The sequence below is a fragment of the Panthera onca genome, chromosome F2, assembly GCF_046562875.1.
Source record: "Panthera onca isolate mPanOnc1 chromosome F2, mPanOnc1 haplotype 2, whole genome shotgun sequence".
In the NCBI taxonomy this organism is placed as follows: Eukaryota; Metazoa; Chordata; class Mammalia; order Carnivora; family Felidae; genus Panthera; species Panthera onca.
In genome coordinates, this window is record NC_138356.1 from 28,323,794 (window position 1) to 28,333,242 (window position 9,449).

The 9,449-nt window shown below is 35.3% G+C and overlaps 1 protein-coding gene across 1 annotated transcript in view; it reads left to right on the top strand.

The window, feature by feature from the left end:
• The window catches only part of LOC132664216 (uncharacterized), a 493,245-nt gene that overhangs the window by 241,804 nt on the left and 241,992 nt on the right, over nucleotides 1-9,449 (top strand). The gene's annotated exons all lie outside the window — the stretch shown is intronic.

Below are 9,449 nucleotides of genomic sequence, written 5' to 3' on the forward strand. Positions count from 1 at the left end.
GCCACTTATGTAAGATTCTAGAAAAGAAAACTAATCCACAGTGACAGAAAGCAGATTAGTGGTTGCCCAAGGACGGAGATGGAGAAAAGAATGGATTACAAAGGTAGCCTAGGAAACTTCTGAAGGTAATAATATTCATTATCCTGATTATGATGATAGCTTATACATATATCAAAACATCAAACTCTGTAGTTTTAATATTGGTAGTATATTATACTTTATATCTCAATAAAGTCATAAAAAGCAAGTATAGGGAGAGAGTAAGATTATTCCTTTCAGCGTGAAATTGTGACACAAAAATATTCCATTGCCTTCCAGAAATCTGCAGAATTCAGTGCGGCATAACAATTTGCAAGTCTGAAAAACTGCAGATGGTAGGAAGCTCTTTCTTTTCTCATACGCAGTGGTAGTCAAAGAATGCAAAATACTTCTACGCCTCACTTTGCCTATCAGCACTCCTTAAAATTCCATGCCCAGAAATACATTGTTTTCTTATTTGATGTCTACAGACATGAACATGCTCAGACCTGCAGACACACTGGCCTCTAACACTTATATGGCAATAACTGCAATCGAAATTATTTGGATTTGTGCTTTACAAACAACTTTTCTTTTTCACATGCTCTACTCAAAATTACCAATTTTTTCCATTTTGTTTAATAGGTAAATGATTCAGCACTATTGTCTCTGTGGCAACAGGTTTTCTTCAATTTACTTTTCCCACTTTTTTGTAGGTCTTTTTAGCATAATGCTTCTTCTGTTTTACTCCCTCCACTAAAGTTAGATTAACCTTAAAAAAATTGATGCTAAAGCTAGTGATTATTATGTGAACTGAATATCTGGTGTCAATTCAGGTCTTTTGCTTTTGAATCTTCACTTAATTAGCACAGATTAGGGGAGGTGGGAACATTTATCTTGAAACACTATCAAAATTGTGCAGAAACGGAATAGATCATTGGTCTATAAGATTATCATTTTATATGAGACAAAGTGAGTTAATTAGTTAATTACTTGGTATGAAGGATAAAAGTCACTTCTGCTTTTATTGTATTTACTCTGGTAATAAACAGAGAGTTTCCGTACTTCATGTTTATTCACTCTTTGGCAGCTTTCCTAAATACCAAAAAATAGTTGCATTTAAAGTGCCAAAGATTTCCTGGCAGTAGAAGTCAAATAATTCCAGTAAAGGTCTTATATAACTTGGTTTTTAGAGTGATTAGACATCACTGAAGACAGCTTATAATTTTAGAGCTGAGAGTGGCTCCAGAGATTACCTGATACAGCTGTCTGGTTTCCCAGGTAAGTCAACTGCAGTCCATGTGGCAGGTGACTTACTCACACTGACACACTGAGTCATTTATTTTATTCTTCACGTAATTCTATAACTTCTCAGTGTGGCAAATAGTCTCATAAGTTATTAAATTAATACCACAGAGGAGCATGGTGAATAACTTATATTAAGGTGTGATATTTGAACTTTGACCACCCTAGGGAATAGAGAGGTATATGATGACACAAGACTGAAAAATAATCACACTCCCCCCAATCTGTGCCCCAAATATACACAATCCAATTCTATAAATAAATTAACATTTCCACTTTCTCCACTAATTTACCAAAATAGCTTCCGGATTTTAGTATCTTCATGCTTCTGAATAAATCAAGGTCAGTTTCCACATACATTACACATTCTCCATTTCCTTGTTTAAGAATCCAGTAAATACTAAGCACCATACAAGATCATTTCCTTTTTGAATGTGATAGAATCGAATTTAAGTTTTAAAATCCTAGTGGTTGCTTCTGTGTAGAGGATAAATTATAGATGTGGCAAGAGCTGAAATAAGGATATAAGTTTGGCATCCACTGCCTTAGTGTGTTGTGAAGTAGAATAGGCTGATAGCAAAGAAGTGGACATATCTGCATGGTATTTTGAATGTGAAATTGGCAGATTGATCATGAGTAGTAAGGAAGAGAGAAATTGTGGATGTCTTCCAGGCTTGGATCCTGGATGGATGAATGGGTGATGGTATAATTTAGTGAAACAGAGATTAGGGAGGTGGAAATAATTGCCTTGGAGGATGCCAATATAAAGAATTCTATTTTGGAAATAATAAATTTAAGATACAAATGGAATGAAAAGAAGTCAAGTGGGGGGGTGGGTGGTGAGGCACCTGGGTGGCTCAGTCAGTTGAGCTTCCGACTTCAGCTCAGGTCATGATCTCACACTCTGAGAGTTCCAGTCCCACATCAGGCTCTGTGCTGACAGCTCAGAGCCTGGAGCCTGCTTCGGATTCTGTGTCTCCCCCCTCTCTCTGCCCCTCCCCTGCTCATGCTCTGTCTCTCTCTGTCTCAAAAATAAATAAAAACATTAAAAAAAAATTAAAAAAAAAGAAGTCAAGTGGGTAGAAAAGGTCAAAGTTAAAAATAAGAATGTGGGAGTAATCAGCATATAAAGGATATTTAAACACATGGGACTAAAGGCAATCAGTTAGGAAGAGACTATAGATACAACCAGGACATTTTAATAGTTAGGATTTGGGCAGAAAAGCAGTGAAAGTTTCAGCAGTGAGACTGAGAAAAAGCAGCAGAAAGGTAGGAGGATAAGTGTGTGTGGGGGGGTATTTTCTGTTAAAAAACAGTAAACTAGCCATCAGGAAAATGTATATCAAAACCACAATGAGATACTACTTCATTCCCACTAGGGTGGCTTTAATCAAAAAGATAATAACAAGTGTTGATGGGGATGTGGAGAAATGGAACATTCATAAATTGCTTTTGAGAATATAAAATGGTGTGGCCACTTTGGGAAAGAGTCTGGCAGATTCTCAAAATGTTTTTATTTATTTATTTATTTTAATGTTTATATATTTGCAAGAGAGAGAGAGACAGAGTGTGAGCAGGGGAGGGGCAGAAAGAGAGGGAGACACAGAATCTGAAACAGGCTCCAGGCTCTGAGCTGTCAGCAGAGAGCCCGACGCAGGGCTCGAACTCATGAACCGTGAGATCATGACTTGAGCCAAAGTCAGACGCCTAACTGACTGAGCCACCCAGGCACCCTGATTCTCAAAATGTTAAACATAGAGTTACTCACGTGACTGAGCAATTCCACTCTTACATACCCAAGAGAAATGGAAACATAAGTCCATACAAAAACATGTACTTGAATGTCCATAACAGTATTACTTATAATAGCCCCAAACTGGCAACAAATGTCCATTAACTGAAAAATTGATTAATAAATGTGTTATATGTATACAATGGAATATTATTCTTCAATAAAAGGAATGAAATATTAGTACATCCTATAACATAGATGAACCTTGAAAACACCATGCTAAAAACCCAGTCACAAAAGATTACATATTGTATTATTCCATTTATATGAAATACCCAGAGTAGTCAGATCTATGGAGATAGGAAGTAGATTAGTGAGTAGTTGCCTAAATGGTGGTAGGCAGTGGACGTGGGTAAAGGAGAGGAGAGGGAGGTAGAGAATGAAGAGTGTTTGGATATGGGATTTCTTCAGGGGGTTATAAAACTGTTCTAAAATTGATTGGGGTGATATTTGCACAACTTGCAGAAATACTAGAAACTATTAAAGTGTATACTTTAAAAGGGTGAATTAGATGGCATATGGATTATATCTTAATAAATTACGTAAAAAAGGAAAACACAGTGTTTTATGATGGCAGAATGTTCAACTGTGCTGAATATTACTGAGCCTGATAAATTGGCCATTGTTTTCAGCAAGGTCAGTCATGACTTCGACAAAGTAGTTGAGTATGAGAGCTTACTTGGATTGAAGAAAAATGATGAGCAAGTGGAAACATTATTTTAGGCAACACTTTAGTGTATTTTACTATGAAAAGGATCAGATAAATCAAATTATAGCTGAAAGTCAGAGTATAATTGTTGCTTTTAAGATATGAGATATTAAGTCATGTTTTTATGTACCCATGCATATATCAATAGAGGAAAAAAAGTTTAGAATTAAGGACGGTGTAGTAATTTCAGAGATACCAGAGTGGCTAAGATGGCTATGAATATTGAATGCAGTAAAAAAAGGAGGACCTGGCCTTTAGAAAAGCAAACTCTTCCTCCACTTTAATGGGAGGGAAGGCCAAAAACACGGATTCAGACTCATATTGGCTGATAGAGCTGTTGATAGAAAGGTGAAAACTTTTCTGACTGATACGTTCTAATATTTATACTATTTCTAACATAGTATAGTTAAATATTAGGCTAGGGGATTAACTGAAAGGGTTTCAGAGTAAGGAAGTGTACGTAGTTGTTGTGGAGAATGAGAAAATTAAGTAAATCGGTATCCATTGTTTTTTGGGATGAGGATTTTAAACTGCAATTGTCAGCACAGATGTGAAAAAATTTTTCAATAATGTTTAACGTGCTATGGTGTAAGTAAGTAGTAAGTAAATAATTGGGTTTAGACTTAGTTTGGGGTTTTTTTCCAACATACTTTCACAATGGAGGAAGCAAAAAACAAGTAAATATATGATATTTTGGACCATGGCAGGTAAGTAGGGAAAAGAAGACATGAGATGCATTATAGTGAGTGATAGAGTCAACATCTCAATGAAAAAAATTTTTGTTGTTGTTGTGGAAGTGTTTGCAAAAGTAAGGAGCAAATGTATTAGGTGGTATATTCATAGTAGCATTAAAATAAACCATAATTTGAAGCATTACTGTTCTCTCCTTCTCCTCTTCCTTCTTTTCCTCTTCTGTCTCTGCCTCTTCTATAAGTTGGCCTAATAATTAATTTCTAAGCGATTGTTCTAGGGAAACATCCAGATATGCTTTTTATTTAAAATAATCTCTCTGATAATATTTCTTTGGTGCGTCTACCAAATCATATTTCTAAGCTGGAGAAAAATATTCACATAGAAGTAATGAAGCTGTTTTATTAAGATTTTATTGATAAATAGCAGTCTATGATAGAAAATATATTTTGGAAAAATATCATAGTGCCTTTTGATTGTTTATGGCTATTTCTTTTTTAAGATTTTTAAAAAAGTTTTTATTTAAACTCTAGTTAATGTACAGTGCTATATTAGTTTCAGGTGTACAATATAGTGATTCAACACTTCCATACATCACCCAGTGCTCATCACAAGTGGCCTCCTTAATCCCCATCACCTATTTTATCCATCCCCCCTGCCCTCCTCCCCTCTGGTAACCATCAGTTTGTTCTCTGTAGCTAAGAGTCTGTTTCTTGGTTTGGGTTTTGGCTATTTCTAATCAACTTGACTTAAAGAAATGTGGACAATATGCAGAGAACAAGAGTGGGAGTTAAAAAATTTTTGTTTGAATTAAATACAATGTAACTGATCTCTTTAGATAATAACACTAGCATCAGGACAAAAAGCAAAAGGTTTATGAAGAAAACACAGCTTTGAACAAAAGTAAGCATTTCTGAAAGGCAACTAGAGATCCACCAGGAAGTCATTACCCACATTCAGTTATTTTATCCTAATTACAGCTGCCTCATGGGTTGGCAACTGAATAGTGACAGCACAATTACTTACAATAGAAAAAAAATATCTGGATTGGTTTTTGAGGAAGGGAAAAAAGAAAATTTCATAATATTCCTCATCTGAAAGACAAATGAAAAGAATTAATCTCTTAATTGAAAGTAGTTTTTAAAAAGATTTCCAAATTGTTGAACAGAGAATTATCTTCCTTTATGGCCTAAGGAAATATTCTGCCCCCAATGCCAAGGAAGTTTAAATAAATTTATTTTTCTTTCTTTTTTGTTTTGGTTTTTATGAATAATTATATCTGTTTGCCCTTGTCTATTCTATTTTTGCAAGCTTTATAAAACTGAGTGTTTTATGATATGTTTGTTGTAGAAATTGTGATAGAATTATAAGGACATGAGGATTCTACTGGGTTTTATAGTTCTCTTTTATTTGTCAGAATTGTTATTATAATTTTCCACATATGGTAGGTAGATGCTTAATAAGTACTGTTGACTGCTAAAACATTTTTAGTCTTATTAGTTATGAATCTTACCAAGATCATTGCAATTAAATCAATTAAGTTCAATATATACTGATCAGAATCTCCTCCATACTAGGCACATCAGGGATGAAGATACATGAAATCCTTATATATACAAGGTGTTTACATTCTAGTTTGGAGAAAGATAACTAATACTTAAGCAAGAAAAAATATAATTTCTGATTGTGATGTGTATCAAAAAAGGCACAAAGTGATAAGAACAACTGGTATAGATGACCTGATGGAGAGGTCAAGAAAGGCTTCTAAAAAGTAGTATTATATGAGTAACCATTTGAATAAAGTGGAATGAGACATAAAAATGTGTTGGGGAAGAGTGGTCTAGACAAGAGAATAGCAAATGTCAAGTTCAGAGCCAGCAGTGTGCCTGGCATATTTGAAAAACAGTAAAGTGGCTAATTGCCAGACTGTTTTGATCAAGAAATATAGTAGTAGAAAATAAGGCCAAAGGATTAGGTAGGGACTAGTCACATAAAGTCTTAGGAGACAATATTAATGAATTTTAAGCTCAATTTTTGATGTGAAATCATTGCTTGTGTTTTGAGCAAGGAAATGGCATGATCTTGTTTGTGTTTTAAATAGATCAGGGGCTACTGGTTGGCTCAGTCCGTTCAGCAGCCGATATTGGTTCAGGTCATGATCTCAGTTCGTGAGTTCGAACCCTGCCTTGGGCTGTGCTGACAGCTCAGAGCCTAGAGCCTGCTCCGGATTCTGTGTCTCCTTCTCTCTCTCTGCCCTTCCCCTGTTTGTTCTCTCTCTCTCAAAAATAAATAAATGAACTTAAAAAAATAGATCATTCTAACTTCTGTATGGAAAATAGATTGTAGGAAAAGTGGAATCAAGACCAAATGGTAATCTAATGTGGTATCCCAGGCAAGAACAGATGGCTGGAATTAGCCTGGTAACTGGGACAGGGGATCAAGAGAAGCAGATTCAGGTATATAAGTAGAAATTAGTGCTGATAGGGTTTTCTTATTTCCTAGAAATGGGATATAAGATAGCACGAGAGGACCAAGTGTGACTTCAGGTGTTTAGCCTGATAAAACAAATGTAAAGAAAATTGTGACCAAAAATAAAGAAATATTTATCTCAAAAGTAGAAATTTACCAATGAAAGAAATTTGGTTGACATTAGCTAGTAGTTTAATTGTTCGGGAAGTATAATTTAGTCAGTACACATTTCTGAGCACCTAAAGTGTCAGATCAAGTACTATGTTAGGCACTCATATACAAGATAAATGAGGCACAGCTTATCTCAGGAATTCATAATTCGTAAGTTAGTCCTAGGCTGTCATATTTTTTAGAAGATTGAGATCTTTGACTCTGGTTTACATAAAAGATAGAAATAAAATCAATGTTGCTTCAATATTCTAATATAACTTCCCTAAGTCTTAGCTGGCCACTTATTTTCTGGACTTCTCTTCCAATAGCAAGGATACAAAGAGTTGATTGGCTTTGAAGAGAAATCCAACATAAACAGATTTATGAGCTGTTTTCTTTATAGTTTATTGATACATATAAATTATTGGTTTGTAAACTCTAATGTCTAACCCCCAACCTGGTAAGAAGGAATGGAAAACAAGGAAAATAAAAAGTTATCTATATTCTATTCTGTTTCTGTCTATGTCTATCGTCCATTCAGCATTAGGCTGCTAATGTTAATTCAACCTTAAGGTTGCAAACCGGTGATCCTTTTGGTTAAATCCAACGTAGAGGCAGGTTTTATTTAGCTCTAAGTGGTTTTTTGAAAAAAAAAATAATTTCAATTGGTTGCCAACATTTAACAATCACAAGATTTTATATCTTTCTCTTTAAAGAAATCTGACGACACTAGAGATAAGATCTATATTCCTGTAAGACAGCTGGCTAGAGCTGATTAAATGCCATGTCTTTAAATTTAGCAGTTTGCCACATTCTCAGACACTCACTGTTGTCTCCCAATTCTTCAGACCAAGTGTCAATTTAAAGTTGTCTAAATTGAGGCTGATCCACTCATCTGTTTTTTTTGGCTGCCACTCTTCTCCCATAATCCATCCTCCACACATCAGCCTCAATTTGAATGATCTTTCAAAGCGGAAATTAGATTGTATCACTCCTCTGTTTAAAAGTCTAAGTAATGTCACATTGTACTTAGAATAAAATCCAAACTAACTTTACAGCAAGGAATATTCTATTAATAAATATAATTCATGTGAATGTATTCTTCATTTTTAGTAAATGGTACTTTGTGAACCTAACAAAGAATAGTTAGAGAGAATAGAGAGAGAAGCAAGGCTCACCCGAAGTGGATCTCGAGCTCACCTGAAGCGGGGTCAAGCTCACAAACTGTGAGATTATGACCTGAGCCAAAGTCAGATGCTTAGCCAATTGAGCCACCCAGGTTCCTGTTTGGTATATTTTAAACAAATTTAGCAATATGCTTTATTTGGTATTGTAAGGGAGAAGTTTTATTTTATTTTATTTATTTTATATAATACAAAATATGAATAGGGTCACTGGAAAAATTTCCAAGGTTATCCAGGAAGACAATTTATTTTTGATAAAAAAGAAGTTCTTCCACGAATAGACACTTCTCCAAAGAAGACATTCAGGTAGTTAACGGACACATGAAAAAATGCTCAGCATCACTCATCATCAGGAAATGCAAATCAAAACCACAATGAGATACCACCTCACACCTGTCAGAATGGCTAAAATGAACAACTCAGGCAACAACAGATGTTGGTGAGGATGCAGAGAAAAAGGATCTGTTTTGCGCTGCTGGTGGGAATCCAAACTGGTGCAGCCACTCTGGAAGACAGTGTGGAGGTTCCTCAAAAAATTAAAAATAGAACTAACCTATGACTATGACCCAGCAATTGCACTACTAGGTGTTTATCCAAGGGATACAGATGTGCTGTTCCAAAGGGACACATGCACCCCAATGTTTATAGCAGCATTATCAACAATAGCAAAAGTTTAGAAAGAGTCCAAATATCCATCGATGGATGAATGGATAAGGAAGATGGAGTATTACTTGGCAATCAAAAGGAATGAAATCTTGCCATTTGCAACTACGTGGATGGAACTAGAGGGTATTATGCTAAGTGAAATTAGTCAGTCTGAGAAAGACAAATATCACATGATGTCATTCATATGAGAAATTTAAGATACAAAACAGATGAGCATGAGGGAAGGGAAGCAAATATAATATAAAAACGGGGAGAGGAACAAAACATAAGAGACTCTTAAATATAGAGAACAAACAGAGGGTTGCTGGAGGGGTTGTGGGAGGGGGGATGGGCTAAATGGGTAAAGGGCCTTAAGGAATCTACTCCTGAAATCATCGTCGCACAATATGCTAACTAACTTGAATGTAAATTAAAAAATAAATAAATCAATGAGTCAAAAAAAAAAGTTTTTCATATGGGAGATAGT